The sequence below is a fragment of the Arachis hypogaea genome, chromosome 11, assembly GCF_003086295.3.
Source record: "Arachis hypogaea cultivar Tifrunner chromosome 11, arahy.Tifrunner.gnm2.J5K5, whole genome shotgun sequence".
Taxonomy (NCBI): Eukaryota; Viridiplantae; Streptophyta; class Magnoliopsida; order Fabales; family Fabaceae; genus Arachis; species Arachis hypogaea.
Genome location: NC_092046.1, coordinates 62614939 through 62624067, shown reverse-complemented (window position 1 = coordinate 62624067; position 9129 = coordinate 62614939). Strand labels below are relative to the sequence as shown.

Below are 9129 nucleotides of genomic sequence, written 5' to 3'. Positions count from 1 at the left end.
TTAATTTTTGAATACTAACCAATAATTAAAATAAAAATAAAAATATTTTTCTTTTATTTTAATTTAAAATTCGAATTCTCTCCCTCTCTGTGTTCGAATTTTTCTCTCTCCTTCTTCCATTCTTCTCTTCTTCTAGTCACATAAAGGAATCTCTATACTGTTACATAGAGGATTTCTCTTCTTTTCTGTTCTCTTCTTTTTCATATGAGCAGGAACAGGGATAAAGACATTCTTATTGAAGCTGATCGTGAACCTGAAAAGACTCTTAAGAGAAAACTAAGAGAAGCTAAAGCACAACCCTCTAGAGAGGACCTGACAGAAATTTTCGAAAAAGAAGGAGACATGGCCGAACCCAACAACAATGATGGAGATGCAAGGAAGATGCTTGGTGACTTTATTGCACCCTCTTCTGACTTCTGTGGAAGGAGCATCTCAATTCCTACAATCAGAGCAAACAACTTTGAGCTTAAGCCTCAATTAGTTTCTCTAATGCAGCAGAATTTTAAGTATCATGGACTTCCATTGGAAGATCCTCATCAGTTTTTAGCTGAGTTCTTGCAAATCTGTGACATTGTTAAGACTCATCGGGTTGACCCTGAGATCTACAAACTTATGCTTTTTCCTTTTGTTGTAAGAGACAGAGCTAGGACATGGTTGGACTTACAACCTAAGAATAGCTTGAACTCTTGGGAAAAGCTGGTCAATGCCTTCTTGGAAAAATTCTTTCCACCTCAAAAATTGAGTAAGCTTAGAGTGGAAGTCCAAACCTTCAGACAGAAGGAAGGCGAATCCTTCTATGAAGCTTGGGAAAGATACAAGCAATTGATCAGAAGGTGTCCTACTGACATGCTTTCAAAATGGAGCATCATATGTATATTCTATGATGGTTTGTCTGAGTTGTCAAAAATGTCATTGGACCATTCTGTAGGAGGATCTCTTCATCTGAAAACCCCTGCAGAAGCTCAGGAACTCATTGAAATGGTTGCAAATAACCAGTTCATGTACACCTCTGAGAGGAATCCTGTGAACAATGGGACGCCTCATAAGAAGGGAGTTCTTGAAATTGATACTCTGAATGCCATATTAGCTCAGAACAAAATATTGACTTAGCAAGTCAATATGATCTCTCAGAGTCTGAATGGATTGCAAGCTGCATCCAACAGTACTAAAGAAGCTTCTTCTGAAGAAGAAGCTTATGATCCTGAGAACCCTGCAATGGCAGAGGTAAATTACATGGGAACACCTATAATCCTTCATGGAGAAATCATCCAAATTTCTCATGAAAGGACCAACAGAAGCCTCAACAAGGCTTCAACAATAATGGTGGAAGAAATATGTTTAGCAATAGCAAGCCTTTTCCATCATCTTCTCAGCAACAGATAGAGAATTCTGAATAGAGCCATTTTGGCCTGACAACCATAGTCTCTGATCTATCCAAGACCACACTAAGTTTCATGAATGAAACAAGGTCCTCCATTAGAAATTTGGAGACACAGGTAGGTCAGCTGAGTAAGAAGATTACTGAAACTCCTCCCAGTACTCTCGCAAGCAATACAGAAGAAAATCCCAAGAGAGAGTGCAAGGCCATAACCATGACCAACATGGCCGAACCTGGAGAGAGTGAGGAGGACGTGAGTCCCAGTGAGAAAAGCCTCTTGAGATGTTCTCTAGACAGAAAGGAGTTTCTCTTTGAGGAACCAAAGGAATTTGAGGCTCATACAGAGACCATAGAGATTCCATTGAACTTTCTTCTGCCATTCATGAGCTCTGATGAATATTCTTCCTCTGAAGAGGATGAAGACATCACTGAAGAGCAAGTTGCTAAATATCTAGGAGCAATCATGAAGCTGAATGCCAAGTTATTTGGTACTAAGACTAGGGAGGATGAACCCCCCTTGTTCACCAATGAACTGAATGCATTAATGAGGCAGACATTACCTCAGAAGAAACCGGATCCCGGAAAATTCTTCATACCTTGTACCATAGGCACCATGACCTTTGAGAAGGCTCTGTGTGACCTGGGGTCAGGGATAAACCTCATGCCCCTCTCTGTAATGGAGAAACTGGGAATCTTTGAGGTACAAGCTGCAAGAATCTCACTAGAGATGGCAGAAAAATCAATGAAACAGGCTTATGGACTATTAGAGGACGTGCTAGTGAAGGTTAAAGGCCTTTACATCCCTGCTAATTTCATAATCCTAGACACTGGGAAGGATGAGGATGAAGATGAATCCATCATCCTTGGCAGACCCTTCCTAGCCATAGCAAAAGCTGTGATTGATGTTGATAGAGGAGAGTTGGTCCTTCAGTTAAATGAGGACTACCTTGTATTTAAGACTCAAGGTTCTCCTTCTATAACCATGGAGAGGAAGCATGAAAAGCTTCTCTCAATACAGAGTCAAACAAAACCCCCACATTCAAACTCTAAGTTTGGTGTTGGGAGGCTATAACCAAACTCTAAGTTTGGTTTGAGAGGCCACAACCAAACTCTCTAAGTTTGGTGTTGAGAGGCCCCAACCCTGCTCTGATTATCTGTGAGGCTCCATGAGAGCTCACCGTCAAGCTATTGACATTAAAGAAGCGCTTATTGGGAGGCAATCCAATGTTATTTAATTATATCTATTTATTTTCCATTGTTATTTTATGTTTTCTGTAGGTTGATGATCATGTGAAGCCACAAAAATAACTGAAAAATCAAAAACAGAATGAAAAACAGCATTAAAAACAGTACACCCTGGAGGATAAGCTTACTGGCATTTAAACGCCAGTAAGAAGCATCAGACTGGCGTTTAATGCCAGAAAGAAGAATCAAGCTGGCGTTAAACGCCAGAAACAGGCACCAGACTGGCGTTTAATGCCAGAACAGAGCACAAAATTGGCGTTAAACGCCAAGAAAGGGAGAAAAGCTGGCGTTTAATGCCAGAAACAAGCAGCAGTCTGGCGTTAAACGCCAGGATTGCACTCTAAGGGCCTTTTTGCACGCCTCTATGGAGCAGGGATGCTAAGTCCTTGACCCCTCAGGATCTGTGGACCCCACAGGATCCCCACCTACCCCACCTCTTCTTCTCTCTTCTTCACACCTTTTCATAACACTCTTCCCCAAATACCCTTCACCAATCACTTCCATATCTCTTCTCAAATTCAAAACCCTTCATCCCTCCTTCAATTTCACACATCACAAACACCTTATACCCCCTTGGCTGAACTCACCTTCACCCTCCATCTCCTCCATTTTCTTCTTCTTCTCCTTCATTCTTCCTTCTTTGCTCGAGGACGAGCAAACACTTTAAGTTTGGTGTGGTAAAAGCATTGTTTTTTTATTTTTCCATAACCATTTATGGAACCTAAGGCCGGAGAAACCTTTAGAAAGAGGAAAGGGAAGGCAAAAGCTTCCACCTCCGAGTCATGGGAGATGGAGAGATTTATCTCACAAGCCTATCACTAAAAAGAGGATGGAGCAAACAAGAGAGCCCACTCATGGACCTCAACAAAAGCATGAGGAAATTCCTCATCATGAAATCCCTGAGATGCCTCAAGGGATGCACTTTCCTCTACAAAACTATTGGGAGCAAATTAACACCTCCCTAGGAGAATTAAGTTCCAACATGGGACAACTAAGGGTGGAGCACCAAGAGCACTCCATCATTCTCCATGAGATTAGAGAAGATCAAAGAGCTATGAGGGAGGAGCAACAAAGGCAAGGAAGAGACATAGAGGAGCTCAAGAGCACCATTGGTTCTTCAAGAGGAAGAAGACGCCACCCTCACTAAGGTGGACCCATCCCTTAATCTCCTTGTCTATTTTTTTTTCTGTTTTCGTTCTCTATGCTATATTTATGTTTGTGTCTTCATTACATGATCATTAGTATCTAGTGTCTATGTCTTAAAGCTATGAATGTCCTATGAATCCATCACCTTTCTTAAATGAAAAATGTTTTAACCAAAAAAGAACAAGAAGTACATGATTTTGAATTCATCCTTGAAATTAGTTTAATTATTTTGATGTGGTGACAATACTTTTTGTTTTCTGAATGAATGCTTGAACAGTGCATATTTTTTTGAATTTGTTGTTTATGAATGTTAAAATTGTTGGCTCTTGAAAGAATGATGAAAAAGGAGAAATGTTATTGATAATCTGAAAAATCATAAAATTGATTCTTGAAGCAAGAAAAAGCAGTGAATAACAAGGCTTGCGAAAAAAAATGGCGAAAATAAAAGAAAAAAAAAGAGAAAGAGAAAGAGAAAGCAAGCAGAAAAAGCCAAGAGCTCTTTAAACCAAAAGGCAAGAGCAAAAAAGCCAATAAACCTTTAAACCAAAAGGCAAGGGTAAAAGGATCCAAGGCTTTGAGCATGAATGGATAGGAGGGCCTAAAGGAATAAAATCCTGGCCTAAGCGGCTAAACCAAGCTGTCCCTAACCATGTGCTTGTGGCGTGAAGGTGTCAAGTGAAAAACTTGAGACTGAGCGGTTAAAGTCGTGATCAAAGCAAAAAGAGTGTGCTTAAGAACCCTGGACACCTCTAATTGGAGACTCTAGCAAAGCTGAGTCACAATCTGAAAAGGTTTACCCAGTTATGTGTCTGTGGCATTTATGTATCCGGTGGTAATACTGGAAAACAAAGTGCTTAGGGCCACGGCCAAGACTCATAAAGTAGTTGTGTTCAAGAATTGACATACTGAACTAGGAGAATCAATAACACTATCCAAATTCTGAGTTCCTATAGATGCCAATCATTCTGAACTTCAAAGGATAAAGTGAGATGCCAAAACTGTTCAGAGGCAAAAAGCTACTAGTCCCGCTCATCTAATTGGAGCTAAGTTTCATTGATATTTTGGAATTTATAGTATATTCTCTTCTTTTTATCCTATTTGATTTTCAGTTGCTTGGGGACAAGCAACAATTTAAGTTTGGTGTTGTGATGAGCGGATAATTTATACGCTTTTTGGTATTATTTTTAGGTAGTTTTTAGTATAATTTAGTTAGTTTTTATTATGTTTTTATTAGTTTTTATGAAAAATTAATATTTCTAGACTTTACTATGAGTTTGTATCTTTTTCTGTGATTTCAGGTATTTTTTGGCTGAAATTGAGGGACTTGAGCAAAAATCTGATTCAGAGGCTGAAAAAGGACTGCAGATGCTGTTTGATTCTGACCTCCCTGCACTCGAAATGGATTTTCTGGAGCTACAGAAACCCAATTGGTGCGCTCTTAATTGCGTTGGAAAGTAGACATCCAGGGCTTTCCAGAAATATGTAATAGTCCATACTTTGTCTAAGTTTTAATGACGCAAACTGGCGTTCAAATGCCAACTTCCTGCCCTATTCTGAAGTTAAACGCCAGAAACAGGTTACAAACCAGAGTTAAATGCCACAAACAGGCTGCAACCTGGCGTTTAACTCCAAGAGAAGTCTCTACATGTGTAAAGGTCAATGCTCAGCCCAAGCACACACCAAGTGGGCCCCGAAAGTGGATTTTTGCACTATTTACTTATTTCTGTAAACCCTAGTAACTAGTTTATTATAAATAAGATTTTTTACTATTGTATTTGCATCTTGGTCATTCTGGTTCCCTCTCTGGGGGCCGAAGCCAATGAACACCATTATCACTTATGTATTTTCAACGGTGGAGTTTCTACACCCCATAGATAAAGGTGTGGAGCTCTGCTGTTCCTCATGAATTAATGCAAAGTGCTATTATTTTTCTATTCAACTCAAGCTTATTCTTATTCCAAGATATTCACTCGCACTTCAACCTGATGAATGTGATGATCCGTGACACTCATCATCATTCTCACTTATGAACGCGTGCCTGACAACCACTTCCGTTCTATCTGCAATAGCTTGAGTGTGTATCTCTTAGCCTCCTGGTTCACGATCAGAGTCTTCGTGGTATAGGCTAGAATTATTGGTGGCCATTCCTGAGATCTAGAAAGTCTAAACCTTGTCTGTGGTATTTCGAGTAGGATCTGGGAAGGGATGACTATGACGAGCTTCAAACTCGCGAGTGTTGGGCGTAGTGACAAACGCAAAAGGATCAATGGATCCTATTCCAACATGATCGAGAACTGACAGATGATTAGCCATGCGGTGACAGTGCCTTTGGACCATTTTCACTGAGAGGATAGACGGTAGCCATTGACAACGGTGATCCCCAACATAAAGGTTGCCATGGAAAGGAGTATGAATGATTTAATGAAGGCAGTAGGAAAGCAGAGATTCAGAAGGAGCAAAGCATCTCCATATGCTTATCTGAAATTCTCACCAATGAATTACATAAGTATTTTTATCTTTTTTTCTGTTTTAATTATATTTTTAATTATCAAAACCTCATAACCATTTGAATCTGCCTAACTGAGATTTTCAAGATGACCATAGCTTGATTCAAGTCGACAATCTCCGTGGGATCGACCCTTACTCACGTAAGGTTTATTACTTGGACGACCCAGTGCACTTGCTGGTTAGTTGTGTGAAGTTGTGGAAAAGAAGTGAGATTACAATTGTGCGAACCAAGTTGTTGGCGCTATTAAGAACACAATTTCGTGCACCAGAGCGCTAGCACGCCTTGTGCGCACACACAACCAACGAACTTTTGCAAGCTGTGCGCACGCACAGCCTTGTGTGCCCGCACACGCTGGGAAGTGCGTTCTATTGGGGGCATTCGCACGTTCTATGCGTACACTCAATAATGAAAATTTTACTTTCTGTGCGTACGCACACTGTCCTGTTTTTCAAAGAAAATTTTGTTTTTAACTATTTTACCTTCCCGACAAGCTTGTAACCTTCCGTAACACTTACTTAAAACCTTTTTACCAGTTTTAGAGTTTTAAATAAAGAGAGAGAATAGTAAGGGAATAAAAGGGGTAATTTTGATTATGAGATTAGAAGACCATGACTTAAGCTTGGTAAGTTCTATGGATGAGATAAGAGGAGAATTAATGATGATTATGGGATTGTTAGCGAGAGCGATGATGAGGAGATTGTTAATGAGAATGATGATGGTTTTGAGACTGATAAAGAAGATGATGATGATTATGAGATAGTTAATGAGAATGATAACGATTAAGAGATTGATATTAAATATGGTGCTGATTGTGATACACCTGCCTGGGTAGATGCAGTGGCATTGATCCACTTGCTCCGGGACGTGGTGAGATACACCTGCCTGGGTAGATGCAGTGGTATTGATCCACTTTCTCCGGGACGTGGTGAGATATACCTGCCTGGGTAGATGCAGTGGCTTTGATTTTACTTGCTCTGGGTTTGGTTTTGCAACTCCTGGTGTAGATGCAGTGGTTAGCCCCCACTTGCTCCCAGTCGAGGTTGATTTGAGATTTGTGAAACTATCTGAGTTTCGATTTCCTTGCGTAGATGCAGTGGGTCGGCTCCACTTGCTCCAGGTTGAGATCCGAGATTCTGTTGACCCTGCGTCGTAAGATGTGGCCGGACATTTATACCTTTCCGGATGAGCTCTCACCCATGGATATTTTATTTTGATTTTTGAGCTTGGGGATGCGGGCTCGTAGGGACTGTCCAATGGTTAGCTACCAGGACATGTCGGGTTGGCTTGTAACCGACAGATGATATCATCGGCCATAGGGCAGACATTCATCATTTTGCATAAGTTTGATTTGTTTGGGTTTTCTTATTTTTATTCGTTTGCCTAATTGTATATGCCATACTATGTGATTATGTGCTATTTGCCTTACTTGAATATACTTGTGTATTACTTGTGTATTACTTGTCTATATTGCTTGTGTTTGTACAACTGAGAGGTCCCTCAATCTGGTGTCGGTTGACACTGAGGGCTGTTCTTGTTGAGATGAGATAATGATATGATTAATTTAAAATGATGATTATTGAATGAGGTAATTTGAGTTCCCTGGGTAGACGTAGTAAAGTGATTTCACTTGCTCCAGGTGAGGATATGAGGTAATGATATAGAATTGCTGAGAAAGAATAGCTGGGGATGGTTTTGTTTATAATTCTGATTGTGAATTGTCAGAGAGTTAGATAGTTGGGAAGCATGAGGAATATGAATTAGATTTAGCATTCCCTTATGACAGTTACCTATTTATGAATTAGCGTGAATATAGGATGAATATTGCGCGAAAGGAAGTTTAGGATGCTTAGTGAGTTTTTATTACAATGCATTGTATTTATTTGGCACTTTTACTGTACTGGAAACCTATGGGTCGGGGGTTCTCATTCCATATATATATCTTGTTTTATAGATGCAGGTCCCGGTGCTCAGTAGTGAGCTGTGGTTTGTCTGAAAGACGGCGAAGACCTCTAAGATCTCTTATTTACGTTTGCTTAGATTCTCTCCACTTTTGTTTTTAAAGAACTCATGCTATGTATTTAATCCTTTTAAAAAGTTGCCTATAGAGGCCCTTGTGTATCAATTGGGAGAGATTAGGAGATATAGTTGTCAAACTGCTTTTATACTGTACCCTAGCCAGCCTAAACTTCGTGGGTCACAACTAGTGGCTAAGTATTTATGTTGTATATCCGTATTTTGTTTTATCTTGTTCTTCCCTACGAACTCATCTTTATAACGTTTGAGTTCAAGCTTTATCTCCGTTTGAATTATCGATACGTGAGCGCTACGATTTCGCGATTTTATTTTTACTCTTCTTCAGGATTTTCGATTAATACTCCTTTCGATTATACTTATAACTATGTATTAAAGATCCACCTGAGAGTCGTACCACCTTATTATCATTGACTTATGACTCGAGCATAAGGATTTGAATATTAGGGTGTTACATTTATGGTATCAGAGCAGTTCCTCCTCGTGAGCCTGAGGGATGGAACTGCTTATGCTTCAATGCATACTCTGAGTCTATGCCTGTGCTAGTTAGGGTATCTGACTGATACGTCTAGCATGAAGTTCATGAGCACGTGCTAATGAATAAGGATTACAGAAATATGACAGACTAGACTTAGGAGTGCAAAAATCCACTTCTGGGGCCCACTTGGTGAGTGTATGGGCTGAACTTGAGTGTCTCCCACGTGCTAATGTCCCTTAGGGGCGTTGAACGCTGGCCAGGGACCCCCTTTTGGGCGTTGAACTCCAGTTTCTCCCTTGTGGGCGTTGGATGCCAGGAATGGGGCTGGTGGCTTGCGTTGAA

The 9129-nt window shown here is 40.2% G+C and overlaps 1 non-coding gene across 1 annotated transcript; it reads right to left on the bottom strand.

Moving 5' to 3' along the window:
- Positions 1 to 744: 744 nt before the first annotated feature.
- LOC112725510 (small nucleolar RNA R71) lies at positions 745 to 852 on the bottom strand. Its single transcript, XR_003164614.1, has one exon. It is a non-coding gene; the product is annotated as a small nucleolar RNA R71 (small nucleolar RNA).
- Between the last annotated feature and the right edge of the window lie 8277 nt (positions 853 to 9129).